Raw genomic sequence first — 16,113 nt, 5'->3', positions numbered from 1 at the left:
CTTAGTAAGTCTAGGCTGCTATGACAAATTATCATAGACTGGGTTGCTTCAGCAACATTGATTTCTCACATTTCCGGAAGCTGAAAGTTCAAGATTAGGGTGCCAGAATGGTTGGGTTCTTGTTGAGGACCCTCTTCCTGTTTACATCCCCACATGGCCTTTCCCTGGTGCTCACAAGAGGGGGTGGTGTGGGGGTGGACTCGAGGAGGGAGAGATATCTCATGTCTCTTCCTTTACTTATAAGGGCATTAATCCCATTATGGGAACTCCATCCTTCTGACTTCATCTAAACCTAGCTACCATGCAAAGGTTTCACTTTCTAGTGTCATGACATTGGGGATTAGGGCTTCAACACAGTAATTTTGGGGGCAGTGCAAGCATTCAGTCCACAGCAAGGAGATTATAAAATCAGAATGCAAAAGTCTCATTAATAATTTTACATTAGTTATATATTGAATAATACTTTGGGTATATTGGGTTAGATAAAATATATTTGTGGAAGCCAACAAAAAATAAACAATGGGGGAAGGACACGCTATTCAATAAATAATGGCTGGGCATATGCTGAAGAATGAAACTGGAACCCTATCTCTCACCATATACAAAAATTAACGAAGATAAATTAAAGACTTAAATGTAAGACATCAAACTACAAAAATCCTATTAAAAACCTAGAAAAACTCTTCTGGATATTGACTTAGGCAAATATTTTATTAGTAAGACCTCAAAAGCAAATGCAACAAAGACAAAAATAGACTAATGGGACTAAATTAAACTAAACAGCTTCTGCACAGCAAAAGAATCAATCAACAGACAACCTATAGAATGGGAGAAAGTATTTCCAAATTATGCATCTAACAAAGGATGAATATCTAGAATCTATAAGGAACTCAAACGAATCAACAAGAAAAAAATAACCCCATTAAAAAATAGCCAAAGGACATGAAAAGACACTTTTCAAAAGAAGACATACAAGCAGCCAGTAAACATATGAAAAAATACTCAACATCATTAATCATTCAGAGAAATGCAAATTAAAACCACAATAAGATACCACCTCATATCAGTCAGAATGGCTATTATTAAAAAATCAAAAAATAACAGATGTTGGCTGACAAGGCTACAGAGGAAAGTGAACACTTATACACTGTTGGTGGGCATGTAAATCAATAAAACCTCTATGGAAAATAGTATGGAGACTTCTCAAAGAACTAAAAGTAGGGCTACCATTCAACCTAGCAATCTTATTACTGTGTACCTACCCAAAGGAAAAGAAATTGTTATACAAAAATGACACCTGCACTTGTATGCTATTGCAGCACTATTCATGAGAGCAAAGTCATGGAATCAACCTAAGTGTCCATCAACAGTTGACTGGATAAAGAAAATGTGGTACTTATACACCACAGAATATCATGCAGCCGCAAAAAAGAATGAAATCATGTTCTTCACAGCAACATGGAGGGAGCTGGAGACAATTATCCTAAGTGTAACAACTCAGAATCAGAAAATCAAATACCACATGTTCTCATTCATAAGTAGGAGTTAAGCAATGAGTATGCATGGATCTAAAAATGGAAGTAATAGACACTGGGGACTCTAAAGGTGTGGGGGGATGAAGGCTGAAGAACTACCTATTGGGTAGTTTACTATTTTGGTGATGGTTCACTAGAAGCCAAAACACTTCAGCATTATGCAATATACCCATGTAATAAGCTTGCACATGTACCACCTCTGTCTAAAATTTTTTTAAATGTATATAAATAGACATTAATATATGTACACACATATTTGTGGTAGGTAGCCTCTAAGATGGCCCCTGCTGAGCTCAGCCTCCCAGTATTCATGCCCATGTATAATTCCCTTCCCTAGACTCTAGGCTAGGCTTAGTATTTCAATACTAACAAATGACTATGACAGAAGTGATGGGCTGCAGCTTCCAAGGTGAGATTACAAAAAGACCGGCTTCTATCTTGGGTGCTCCCTCTCTCACTCATCAGCTTGCCCCGCCTCTACCTCTCTATCTCAAAGCCATCATGCATTGCTGACCCAACACAATGGTAAAATAATAAATGTGTGTTTTAAGCTACAATTTTGGGACAATTTGTTATGCAGCAATAAATAATAAATTCACTATTACAAAATTTAATTTTACCAGTTTCTTTACACTTTTTAAGATATGGCTACTAGAACATTTTACTTACATGTGTGGTTCCCATTATATTTCTACTGGACAGCACTGGTCTGTCTCTGTGGCTCAGATGGGACAAATTTGGGATTCTAAGGAGCTGGACTCAAATGTATGTTATTTAAAAACATGAAATATTTAGGTATAAATCTAACAAAATATGTTCTAATCTATAATCCCTTGGCTAAACCAATTTCTGATATTTACATATTAAATAGCTGTGGACTGAGAGTCAAGAGTTATCCTAGTCCCAGGGTAGCCCGTAGTCAGCTAAAAATTTTACCCAGAGAGGCAACTTTTAAGGGCCCCTTGCAGCATTAACATTTTATGATCCAACAACTGCTCACTTCAGCATTCACTTGAAACCAAGGAGTAACAGCAGAATTGGTAATAGCTGGTTTGGTGTTTTCTTTTTTTTTTTTTTTTTATTATACTTTAGGTTTTAGGGTACATGTGCACAATGTGCAGGTTTGTTACATATGTATCCATGTGCCATGTTGTTTTGCTGCACCCATTAACTCGTCATTTAGCATTAGGTATATCTCCTAATGCTGTCCCTCGTCCCTCCCCCCTCCCCCCACCCCACAACAGTCCCCAGAGTGTGATGTTCCCCTTCCTGTGTCCATGAGTTCTCATTGTTCAATTCCCACCTATGAGTGAGAACATGCGGTGTTTCGTTTTTTGTCCTTGCGATAGTTTACTGAGAATGATGTTTTCCAGTTTCATCCATGTCCCTACAAAGGACATGAACTCATCATTTTGTATGGCTGCATAGTATTCCATGGTGTATATGTGCCACATTTTCTTAATCCAGTCTATCGTTGTTGGATATTTGGGTTGGTTCCAATTCTTTGCTATTGTGAATAGTGCCGCAATAAACATATGTGTGCATGTGTCTTTATAGCAGCATGATTTATAGTCCTTTGGGTATATACCCAGTAATGGGATGGCTGGGTCAAATGGTATTTCTAGTTCTAGATCCCTGAGGAATTGCCACACTGACTTCCACAATGGTTGAACTAGTTTACAGTCCTACCAACAGTGTAAAAGTGTTCCTATTTCTCCACATCCTCTCCAGCACCTGTTGTTTCCTGACTTTTTAATGATGGCCATTCTAACTGGTGTGAGATGGTATCTCACTGTGGTTTTGATTTGCATTTCTCTGATGGCCAGTGATGATGAGCATTTTTGCATGTGTTTTTTGGCTGCATAAATGTCTTCTTTTGAGAAGTGTCTGTTCATGTCCTTTGCCCACTTTTTGATGGGGTTGTTTGTTTTTTTCTTGTAAATTTGTTTGAGTTCATTGTAGATTCTGGATATTAGCCCTTTGTCAGATGAGTAGGTTGCAAAAATTTTCTCCCATTCTGTAGGTTGCCTGTTCACTCTGATGGTAGTTTCCTTTGCTGTGCAGAAGCTCTTTAGTTTAATTAGATCCCATTTGTCAATTTTGGCTTTTGTTGCCATTGCTTTTGGTGTTTTAGACATGAAGTCCTTTGAACCCAACGTTAGTAGCTCCACTTCTCTAAAATAGTCTTTTAGCAAAGAGTGGTGACAAGGTCATGGGGAGGAGGAGACCATCTGAGACTAAGGAGTATTCTCCAGCACACCCCAAATGGCTCCCTAAATCTTCTGCAGCTTTTCACAGACCTTCCTGGAAGTTCTTGCATCTCTGTTCGTTACCACTCCTGACATCTCAGAACTCCAGAAAACTGTGTTTTCATTTAAGAGTGTTTGTAGCTAAATTTGAAGTTGGGAAGAAATGAAAGACTTAGCTCTCTATTTATTTGTATGTGCAGAACCACAGAAAGCCAAGGTGATCATTAGAAAAATATTTTAGAATGCTATCTTTTCTATCAGATTGTATTTTTCTAGTACGGTGACAAATTCTCTTAAGTTTTCAGTTGCTAAATATATCAGAGTTTCCATTGTTGACCAGAAAGCTGATTTGAGTCTCCAATGCTCTGGTTATTTATAGGTAATCATGAACTAGGACTCTGTTACAAGAATGAACATTTGTCTTGGGTGGGGTTTTTTTTTGTTTTTTTTGTTTTTGCATTTAAGTAAGAAATTCTCTTCCTTACCTGTCTTAAATGCATTTTATTTTGACAACATGATTGCAGATATAATATATGGCACTTCAAAGGGTGATGACTTTTCTAGTATATTTTGACCAAAAGTGGATCGTCTACTCAAAGGCTATCATTGACAGTTTCAATCACTTAAAAATGACCACTGAAAAATGTTGCTGAAAACATTCCAGCTTTGGACATACTGGGTGATTCAGTGAGGGGCAGACATTAACACAGGCCATCATTCCATAACTGTTAGTGGATTGCGGCTGCTCTGAAATTTTGTATAAAAAAGTGAGACATGTTGTTAATGTAAATTAACATTATTTTGGCAGATAGTACTTAATGTTTTGTTACATCTATTTCTATTGCCTTTAATTTTTCAAATTGTTGTAACAATATTTTAGTAGATTTTAGATTTCCTGTTAGAGATGAGCTTTAGAAATCCCTTGTTAAACTGTAGAAATAATCCTGAGGGAATGATAAAAGCTATGTTAACTGTTCTGAGAAAACAATTACAAATCAGAGCTTTGTATTAAATGACCGTTTTAATTCTAGATTTTGAGTTTCAAATTTTAAATAAACATCATTTTTCTCCTAACTCTTAGTGCTTGTCTAAGTACACAAAATAAGTTAATCAATCAATTCAGATGATATTAAAGTCTTTCCAAGTTTTGGCCAGGTGTGGTGGCTCACGCCTGTAATCCTAGCATTTTGGGAGGCCGAGGCGGGCAGATCACGAGGTCAGGAGTTTGAGACCAGCCTGGCCAACACAGTGAAACCACGTCCTACTAAAAATACAAAAAATTAGTGGGGGGCACCGGTAATCCCAGCTACTCGGGAGGCTGAGGCAGGAGAATCGCTTGAACTGGGAGGTGGAGGATGCAGTGAGCCAAGATTGCGCCATCGCACTTCAGCCCAGGCGACAGTGAGAGACTTGGTCTCAAAAAAAAAAAAAAAAAAGTCTCTCCAAGTTTTTAAAACAATGGAATTAAAGTAGTGTGTATGCTCTTCTGTTTTCTTATAGGCACTAACGCCAGACATTGCTTCACTGAACTAAGCAAGCTGGCTTTCTAAACATGCCCAACATATGCTTCTGATAACTTTCTGAAACTAGTAATGAATGGCACAGTATGTTAGAGCATGCTTATTTAAATTAATATCCAAGAAGTAATGGTTCTTAATTTTTATTCTTTTTTTAAAGCCAGTTTTCTTTGCTTTAGCATTTAATACCATGCAATAATCATCCAAATCTCCCAAATCTTGGAGAGCTTTCTTTTTTCTTACATTTGGAGGTGTAACACAATTTTTTAAAAACAAAGAACACCATTTTCTAGCCGAAAAATTATATTAGTTTCTTCAGGAAGCGATTATTTATGTTGTAAAGGTTTGGAACATGAAATCTTACGCCTTCAACTCTTCGAATCTAATCAAGCCATTTTTGGCCTTTGTCTCATTTTTAATCCTCCTTCTCATCTTCCTCTCTGTGGATCTCACATCCTTCCCCAACCATACACAATTTCATTATTCTTCCCTGAAAGCCATTCTCTGTAGCTCTCTATTCTAGGCAGATCCTCTAACTTCAGTAATCTTCCAGCATCAGCAGACCCTTTCTGGTTCCTCAGCCACTGGTGAAAAACTCTGTTCCTTCCTCCACTGGCTCCGCCTCCTCCTCCCTGACCCACCACAAGCAGCAGAAGGGTAGGATGCATTCCCTCCTTCTTTTCTCTGCTGAACCCAAAGAAAATTCCCCAAGAAGCTTTCCAGACAGACCCGGCTTTAGCAAAGGAACATGCTTACAGGGCAAGAAGAGAAAGAGGGAGGACTTCTTAAGACTTATAATAACAGTAAAACCAAGAAGAGTTGAGTTGCAGCTTTAGGTGTGTGTAGGATGCTTCTAGTTGTCTTTCTGAAGCATCCTGCTTGCTACTTTCCCAACCCATCCAGGGCACTCCCACATAATGTGCTGTTACTAGCCACGCACGTATTTTTGTAATTCACAATTCAAACTCCACCTTGCAAACAGGTGCCTTTTAGTGCAATCTGCACGTGTGGCTATTATTCTGTTTCTTTGAAAAAGGTGATGAATGGCACAAGGGACTATCAGGCCCGCCATCCATGGGTAATCTGCCATGAACCTCTGTGTGGATCCAGACCCTCCCTTTGTTTGCAATTCAGCATGTGATTCCTGTGGATGACTGACAACAGCAGACTTGTAACAACATTATTTCAGGAGGATAATAACCAACCATCATAAATTCCTTTTTTAATAGTTTATTGCAGGTTGTAGGCTTTTGACAATGACTTTATTTTACAACATGAAGGAAAATAGTTCCTTGTTGCTGCTAGTCTCTAAAACCACTTTAAGACTTTTTAGTACCCTCTGAGAAAACCTAGCCTTTCATGAAATGAATCATAAATAGCTGAGTTAAGAAAATCACTGTTAAATGGGAAGAGAGAGAGAAATGGAATAAAAAAGAAATAATCTGTCTAAGATACAAAAGAAATGCTCTAGGAGTCCCTTTCATGTAAATAAAATTTTAATTAAACTTTCATGGCTGTTTTTCTATGTCTTTCTTTCCTGAGTGATAAGTGAAATAGAATGATAAATGTCTAAAAGTCTTAACCATAACTATGAAGAGAAATGAAAATTAGTTAGGAGGTAGCTCACTCTGAGATTTGAATGAGGAATTCAGTTTCATTTCATTTCTTGTTCTGCTAGAAGTATATCACTTCACTACTAATTCCTTTCCATGAAAAAGGGACGTTACATTTTTCACTGACAATCTCATATTTTGTTAGGATTTCTACATCTTTACCTCAAATTATGAGGCAACAGATCTTTACCACTGTCAGTTCTTATAGTTTCAGACCACACACCAGTACCTATGCCAAAAATGTCTATCATGAAATAGAAAATATTTTTATGGACATTTAATTAGAGAAGAGAGTTTATAAGAGTGTGTGCATCCATTTCTCCTTTCCTTTAAACATGTGTTGTTTTTCATTGTAAAAACGTGTAAGTCTCAAAATATCTTTTTACAAAGCAATTCTTATAAAACACACATAGAGCTAGAACCATGCAAGTCAGATACATATGTGACTAATCATATTTTTGATATATCTCTCTGCCTAATCATTAAATTTAAATGCCATATAAGAATTTGTAATCCACAGTAAATTATTTCATAGAAATAATTTAAGAGGGCTGCTGACTAATGTGAAACATTCTACATTTCTACCAGCAATTGGCTGCCAAATGTTGTAAAAAAAAAAAAAAGTCCCAGATATAAGTTGACATAAATTATAGTGAATATAAATCTCTAATGATCAAGTGGCAGTTAGAGATTATTGCGTTTAGGAGATAGGGAAAAAACATATTAGACATCATGAAGTCTTTCCAGTTTCCAGTCTACATATTGGGAAACTGGATCTTTAAAATTCCCCTCAAAGCCTTTGAATTTCTTTGTTTAATGTTCTCAATTAAATGTCCTACATTTCAAAAATATATTGTAATAGAGTTTATGGAGCATAGAAAATAGAGGAAAAATCATATTTTAATGACAAGAGAGACTGCCTACGTTCTACTTTTAAATGTAAATTAGAAAATCAACTAAGACTTCTAACTTTTTTCAAGTGTTCTTCTTGGAGTATACGTTTTGCAAAAGATCAGAATAATGCAAAGTGATAATTACTCAAATACTAGTTATGAAGAACGTTTTCCCCCTTTTCAGATTCTTAGGTTTTGGGCAAAGCTGGAAACATTTGAGTGGAAATAATGTTCAGATTATAAAAAGCAGCAGCACATGAGTGAAATCAGGCAGAATTGGCCTGACAGGGGGTCAGAAACCAGAAACAGTGACATGCAGCCACTCAAATGGCAGCATTATTCAGGTAGAAATCCATAATTAGCTGAATTTTTTGAGTTTAAAGGATTACTATAAAGTACAGGGGGAAAATAATAAGTCCGATCAGGAAAATTAATTCCCTTTCCAAATCTTCATCCTTTCTTTCAAGATGTAACTCCAAAGAAAGACAATTGCATCAAAGAAGGTTAGGGGCCTAATTTTGAACACTGCCTTTTAAACACATTCTAGAGGCCTATTAGACATCATGTAAACTGTAGACAGCAGCGATCCTACCACCCGAATACTTAACATCTGTACACCAGCTTCTTGGGAGCAGAAATAGAGACATGTGCATTTTAACATATTCCAAGAATAAAGTCTCAGGGGAAAATCTACCTTTCACCATATATGGCCATTGTGCAGCTCTGTCTAAGAACCCGATACAGATATTGATGTAATATTGCCACTATCCACCGCCCCCCAGGTTGGCAGTGGTTTAAGGAGATACTTTGGGGAGCCCCCTATGAAGTCGGTCTTCTAAAATGTGAATGGTGCTGATGGAAAAGGATAAAATGTGTTTTTCAAGCATGAATTGAACTATTAGCATGTAGAGTATGTCAGAGTACTTTTTAATCAATCTTTATAAAAATATCTATGGTTATAATAATTTACAGTTATTGTATCTACTAAACATTTTATGTGCTTGGGCTTTTTTTTTTTTGCAAGTTGTGATCTTATTTCTTTGGGGCATAACTTAATAACCACCTGTCTAGTAATGAAAAAGAAGATCTGTGGGATAAAGCGAATGCTAGGTGATATTTTCTAAGTGGCTTTGGGAAATTGTCCAACACAATTAGATTAAAACCTTGCTGATTATTAAAGAGGGGAAATGCAACTAATACGTAGAACTGCAATAATGTAATTCCAAAGGAAATATAGTGTTAGAAATGATACTTTGAATTTTTTAATAGACTTTGCATAATTAAAACATTGTAAAATTAGCATGCATGAGTGTAGTGGCCATTTAAAGAACATATAACAGACATGACAATGTAGTCAAATAAGAGACTATGATGTTTTATTACAGAACTTGAAAGTCATGCAGAGGAGGGGGACCAGAAGGCTCCAATTCGAATTCTGCTCTGCTCTTACTAGCTATCTGACTGTGGCTAAGTCCTTCACCAGGAAGCAATGGAGATAATATCTGTACTGCTTACCTCACAGCTATTATGAAGATCAAATAAAATAGCATATAGAAAGGCAGGATGTGGTGGCTCATGCCTGTAATCCCAGCACTTTGGGAGGCAGATCACTTGAGGTCAGGAGTTCAAGACCAGCCTGGCCAACATGGTGAAACATCATCCCTACTAAAAATACAAAAATTAGCCAGGTGTGGTGGTGCGCGTTGTGGTGTCCGTGTGGTGCATTCCTGCAGTCCCAGCTACTCAAGAGGCTGAGGCAGGAGAATAGCTTTAACCCGAGAGGCAGAGGTTACAGTGAGCCAAGATGGTGCCACTGCACTCCAGCTAGGCGACAGAGTGAGACTCCGTCTCAAAAAACAAAAAAGATAACATATATAAAATTGCCTTGAAAACTGTTAAATATTGCAGAAGCACAAGATACTCTTATCATCATATTCTCAGCCATCCTGCAATAATGGGGTGCCACTGCATGTCAGTGCTAACGTAGGGCTCCCACTGGGAGGAAAGTAATCAAAAGAACCCCACGGTGGTACTCCACTCAAGTTCTCCGGAAGGAGCCCTCTGGGCATTGAGGAAGGGCTGTGGCCCTCTCTACACATCATCCTCTGCTCCTGATGGACACTCTATGTCCAGAATGTTCTCCAGGAAAAGGGGTCAGCACACTTGTGCTCATGGAGCAGGCATTGCTCTCTCAATGAATCACCCTCTACCTGAGGGGCTCTCATGAGTGCCAACTGATAAGATTTATTTTGAAAATATAAAGTCTGTTTTCTGTTGTTGAAAGTTTGGCAGTTCATTAACATCTCCACCAGAGGGTGCGCAGGAGAAAGGAAAGCTGGGAACTCTAGTCCACCTTGCGTTTCTTAGTAGTTAGTACTTCTAGTACTAGCTCGGTTTGGTGGGAAAAGAGCAAAGGCTCTTCTCAATACCTCAAGAATCAGAATACATCTTAAGAGAACAGAGAAGTGCCAAACCTCCAATGCTGCATGGCCTATTCTCTTTTAAAGCAACAGTAGTGCATCATCTGTTTTTCTGCTCAGCTCATTCCTTTCTGCAAAATATATTAGACTTAGAATGTGTTCAGTTAATAGTTACCCAGGAGTTATTTTAGCCCCATGGGGAGAAAAGGGGCCCTAAAAATGTTAATTATCTGGAGCATAGAGCTTAACATTCTGGATTCCAAGAGGGTATTTAAGCCTATTTAGATTTTCTCTAAATTCTTTGAGGCTAATGCAACTTCTGAATGTGTCTAATAATCTCTAATTATTTGTGGAAATGGTAGATGTGAGGAGACCAGATTAAATTCACAGATAATCACAAAATCTCATTTTAGCCAGCAGTACAGCTCTTTTCCCACCAAACCCAGCTAGTACTAGAAGTACTAACTACTAAGAAATGCAAGGTAGACTGGAGTTCCCAGCATTCCTTTCTCCTGCCCAACCTCTGGTGGAGATGGTAATGAATTGCCAGACTTCCAACGACAACAAAAAAAGCTAGCAAAAAAAGAAAGTGGAAACTCAGGGGCCTGGGCCACTACCCAGCTAGAAAAGCAGATGCTGAGGAACTGGAAGGCACGATTCCTATCATAAAGGAGCAAAGCACGTGCCCACGCCTGAGCAGCTGGGCTACCATTTCCAGAAGGCGCAGCACTGTCCCAACTTTCTGTACCGTCACACTTACACCATAGTGTTCTGTCCAGTTTGACTAGCTTCATTCTTGGAAGGTGGTGCAACAGAACTGTAACCTGGAGCCTCCTCTCCCATCTCAAAGCGCCAGATAAGGACCAGTCCAGGGATGGTCCAAGTGCTGTCCTCAGTTGACTAATAGGATGAGGAAAGAAAGAGGAAGACAAAGACTTTGTTTTGGGGATGACTCTATAAATCCCACAAGCCTTTGCTTTAGTGTTGCTCCCTCTTAGTGCTTTTCATTTTTTCTAACTTGATGGTTTATTAACATCAGCACTGCAGTTTCACAATCTTTTTGAACCCAGGTCTAGATTTAATGAACGCAAAACTTTTACCTGATCTGTAAGTTATGTGAAGTTTCCAAATAAATATCATCAGTGAAAAAATCAATGCAAGTCATTTTGGAGCAAAGATTTTTCAAAAGACCAGAGACTATTTGATGAGACAATTTCACATCTACTCTTGGTAAGGACCCACAAGATGTTATTTGATCTTTGGTAGGTGTATTTCTTCCCCTCCTCCTTTTCCTGGGCCATTTTCATTTGGGTTGGAACCCTCTGGAACTTTTGGCTAGTTTTGGTTCAAATGAGTTAAGAATTAAATTTGGGCCAGGCATAGTACCTCACGCCTGTAGTCCCAGCACTTTGGGAGGCCCAGGCAGGCAGTCGGCTTGAGCCTAGGAGTTTGAGACTAGCCTGGACAACATGGCGAAACCCTGTCTCTACTAAAAATACAAAAATTAGCTGAGTGTAGTGGTGCACGCTTGTAATCCCAACTACTCTGGAGGCTGAGGCAGGAGGATCACTTAAACCAAGGAGGTTGAGGCTGGGGTGAGCTGAGATCGCCAGCCTGGGTGACAAAGTGAGAACATATCTTGTGGGGGGGGTGTGGGAGAGAGAGAGAGAGAGAATTAAATTTGGAAGCAGGGAGAAGAAAAATGGAGACGATTTGGTGAAGAAAAGAGAACCAGGTGACCATAACTTCTTGGGGTGGAATGACAGAAAGGTGTAGAAGTCTCTACTAAGAGATGAAAGATCTGACGTGGAAAAAATAGAAAAAGAAAAGGTGGCCATTCAAATATATATGTCTGTCTCCTGAAGTTAAACTTTCTGACCACAGAGCTCAGAATCACCATAATTACTTTATGTTCTAAATGACGTCTTTTAGGCTCCCAACGTCTCAAGTCTCAGTAGCTGCAAAATGGGGGTGACAGCTGGTCGCCAGCCCAGGGAAGGTGCATTCAGAGGCTGGGGGTGGAGGGGAACGCAGGGAGAAGCTCGCCCCCTTTCTTCCCGGAGCGGAATTCCCTGGGGTTGGAGTGACTTTCTGGCTGGTTCACAGCTCTGCTCTCCCTCGCGTCCCTTGCGGCCACTTCCAGGTCTCGATCCGAGTCGCCTGGGGGCAGCAGAGCCCGGGTGCCAAGGCGGCCCACCGCAGGCCTGTTCCCGGAGGTCGGGGATCGTCTCCCGCGGACCTCTCCAACCCCGGCCAATTCTTGGGCACTCCACTCTCTGGGGAGCCCCGCGGCCTCCGCCGCTGCCTGCGCAGTCCTGGCTCCCGCGCTCCGGGTCCCTCTCCGCGTGCTCTGCGCCACGGCTCCTCTCTCCTGCCCCCCTGCGGCCATCGGGGGAAAACAGGCGGGCGCTCGAGGGCCCTGGCCGCCCTGGCCGCGGCCGCTGCGCCCTCGATGCTGGGCACTTGGGTGGTGCGCGGGTGCACCGCACTTGGGCGGGGAAGAAAAGCTGCGCTCCGAGGAGGATGGTGCTGATTCTGCGGGACAGAGACTCCTTGAGATCTCCGAGAAGGTTTCGGCAGCTCCGCACCGCCCGCCCCCATCTAAGGCTGTTGGCCCAGAAGTGAGGACAAGGAGGAAACCTCCCCAGCGCCGCGAGGCTGGCCGCTTCGTGAACGAGAACGTGGTTATGCACGGACGGAGGGCAGGGTGTCTGCAGTGAGGAGGTGGGAGATGGGGCGGATAAAGCTTGGGGTTTAAGGCACCACGAGTAACCAACGTAGTCCCAGCTTTGCAGCTCCGGGCTTAGGTGTTTATTTCATTTTAAGTTCCCCCTTTCACTGCCTGTACTAGCCTAGAGGGAGTTACAAATGACTTCCACATCCTGGTAGTACGTGGGTTCGTGGCCTTTCCCTTAGCCAGCCCAGCCAGCGAGGTTTCAGCTGCCAGAAAATGTGTTTCCCATCCAACATTTCTCACACAAGGACAAAATATAACGTGTCTAAAAATGGCGAGCTTCCTGTCTGGGCTCCCCTCTCCCACCCCGGTTCCCCACTTAGGAATAAAACTTGAGGAACAAAGATTAGTTTGAAATCTATTTTTCTTTGGACATCCCAGATTTCTGCTGGTTCAGTGTCCCGTGTCAGGTGAAATTATTCATGAGGCTCTGAACTGAGTTGATAAGTCTTACTCCTTCTCCCTAGAAATTCCAACTGGATTTAAATCACTCCCTGGTTGCTGCAGAAGGTCTGTTTTATGGGAGTTCTCTAGTGAGCTTTGAAGTATTTGCTTACCAAATCCGTTTCTCAGCTTCCAGCTCCTGAATAAATTACCTGCCCCTTCTCTTTGCTGCCACTCCCCCGCCCTCCTCAAATATGAACAGTGGGGATGTTTTCTGAACAATAGCTTGGAATGAGGGCTCTGGGACTTATCAGTCAATTGCCAGCCCTGGGACAGCCATTTGCAGCCGTGGCTGACTGGAGATTTCCAATGGCTAATGGAATAGGCAGGGAATGGGGGCCCGTGGACCTTATTCCGTTCACAAGTTTATCCCTCACTCACAGAACCACTTAAAGAGTGTCACCATGTACTGTCTCAAGCCTGGTTGCTTTGTCAGGGAAATGGTCATTGGAATCCTCATTTAGAGAACACATTAAAATCCTCATGTTGAAAACATCCTGGAGCTTTTTTTGAGGATTGCCACTTGCCAGAGGTTAGTGCTAATTGATGTCAGGCAGGTCTGTTTGCAAAGACCGAAGACTATAGACTTCTATTTATTTTGTTCTTTGCATAAGGGCTAGAGAGGGTAAAGGGAAATTGGGCAGCCAAGACCCTTGGGTGAGCCAAGAGGCATTTCGAATTATGTCCCAGCTGCTTAGAAAGTATTTTTGTCCATCCTCCTGTATGAACAGGATGGGGCATGTCTAAATTGTCCATTTTGATGTCTGCCAGGAAGATGCTTCCCTTTCTGTCCCTAATACCTAAAATGTCACTAAAATCACCATTTTCTTCATTCATGCAATGTGTTAAAGAGTTCATTAAAGACTTCCCAGGGGGCTCCAGAGCAGCCTCTTCTGGGGTTGTGATTTGTCACATTTCCATCATTCACTTCACCAGGGGCCTCAGCGGCTGGAGGATTCCTTGACTCTCTCACTGGGCCTTCCCAGACATGAACAAGGATCCCATTACCTTTTTCTTACTTCGAGTTTTTCTAAACCAACAACACCAACAACAACAAAATGTAAAACAAACAAAAAATTAAAATATACCAAAGCAAAGATATCTGGCATATTTACAAAGCACAGATTTCTTACCCTAAAATAATTGAAGCCTGTCCCAGACTTGGCTGATCCTGCCTCTGGCTGGGCTCAGGGCTTCAGCCTCCTGGTCCTCTGATTGCTGCTGCTTCATTGGAGGAAGCTGCTCCCTGGTCTTCATCTTCGAGGGGCTTAGAGGATGGCTGGATGCCCACTTTTGTGTGCACTTCACCCCATGGCCTCTGAGCCTGAGCAGTGGTCCTTTTGCAGAAGAAAAGCCTTTCCCAGTCAGGTCCCAAAGTTCCTTCCCGGGCCTCTTGGTAGCTCTAGGCGCTCCTTGGGCAGCACGCAGGAAGGTTCAGAGCCCTTACCTGTCACTCTCTACTCTCAGGCAGCCAGCCTAGGCTGTCGGTGCTGGGCCCCATCCACCCAGAAGCCTGCCTACTTTCTATTCACCCCTCCCCTCTCCATCTTTCCCCCAGCCAGCCAACAACACTGAAAACCACCTGTTTTGTGTTTTGAAATCCTGGAAGCACCCCAACCTCCACCCTAGCAGACCTCCCACTGTGTTCCAGTTTCCTGTTCAAACTCCAGATTTGAGTTCTTGACTCATTTCAAGAACATTAAAAAATCACATACTCTGAGCTTGCTGCATATTCAAGTCTTTTCTTCTCTGCTCAGGTTGCCAGTGGTCTCCCTCTCCGGGGAAGGGGAATCTTGTAAAGTTCCAAGCCTGGCAGCCCCCGGGGGTGATCCTCAGACTAGTCAGAGATCAAGTACCTGCAAAGTCACAGTCATCTCTGCAGGGCACCGTGTAACCAATTAGTCCCCTCAAATGTCCTAGGAACAATTTTACAAGCAAAAACTATGACCCTGTTATGTCATCTACTGTAAAATCACAACCACAAGCAAACAGGTTCACACACAATTACAAGCACAAAGGAAACTACTGAATTCCCCGATTGGCAGACTGGCAGTTTCTGAATGTTCTGGTGAGGCCAATTTTTTCAATAATCTCCTCCTCCTCCTTCTTTCTTCTTCTTCTTCTTCTTTTTTTTTTTAATTATACTTTAAGTTCTGGGAAACATATGGAGAATGTGCAGGTTTGTTACATAGGTATACAAGTGGCATGGTGGTTTGCTACACCCATCAACCCGTCATCTACATTAAATATTTCTCCTAATGTTATCCCTCCCCTAGCCCCTCAACCCCAGCAGGCCCCGGTGTGTGATGTTCCCCTCCCTGTGTCCATGTGTTCTCATTGTTCAGCTCCCACTTATGAGTGGAATATGCGGTGTTTGGTTTTCCGTTCCTGTGTTAGTTTGCTGAGAATAATGGTTTCCAGCTTCATCCATGTCCCTGCAAAGGACATGAACTCATCCTTTTTTATGGCTGCATAGTATTCCATGGTGTGTATGTGCCACATTTTCTTCATCCAGTCTATCATTGATGTGCATTTGGGTTGGTTCCAAGTCTTTGCTGTTGTGAACAGTGCTGCAATAAACATACCTGTGCATGTGTCTTTGTAGTAGGATGATTTATAATCCTTTGGGTATATAGCCAGTAATGGGATTGCTGAGTCAAATGGTATTTCTGGTTCTAGATCCTTGAGGAATCACCACACTGTCTTCC

The 16,113-nt window shown here is 41.4% G+C and overlaps 1 long non-coding RNA gene across 1 annotated transcript in view; it reads right to left on the bottom strand.

Moving 5' to 3' along the window:
* The window catches only part of LOC131382373 (uncharacterized), a 69,979-nt gene extending 55,137 nt beyond the window's left edge, over nt 1-14,842 (bottom strand). The window contains exon 1 of the long non-coding RNA XR_009211790.1: nt 14,539-14,842. This is a non-coding gene — a long non-coding RNA (uncharacterized LOC131382373). The remainder of the gene's footprint in view (nt 1-14,538) is intronic.
* Between the last annotated feature and the right edge of the window lie 1,271 nt (nt 14,843-16,113).

This window comes from Hylobates moloch, unplaced genomic scaffold, assembly GCF_009828535.3.
Source record: "Hylobates moloch isolate HMO894 unplaced genomic scaffold, HMol_V3 SCAFFOLD_23, whole genome shotgun sequence".
Classification (NCBI taxonomy): Eukaryota; Metazoa; Chordata; class Mammalia; order Primates; family Hylobatidae; genus Hylobates; species Hylobates moloch.
The sequence above is the reverse complement of the archived record's forward strand: the minus strand, read 5'-3'. Positions and strand labels throughout refer to the sequence as shown.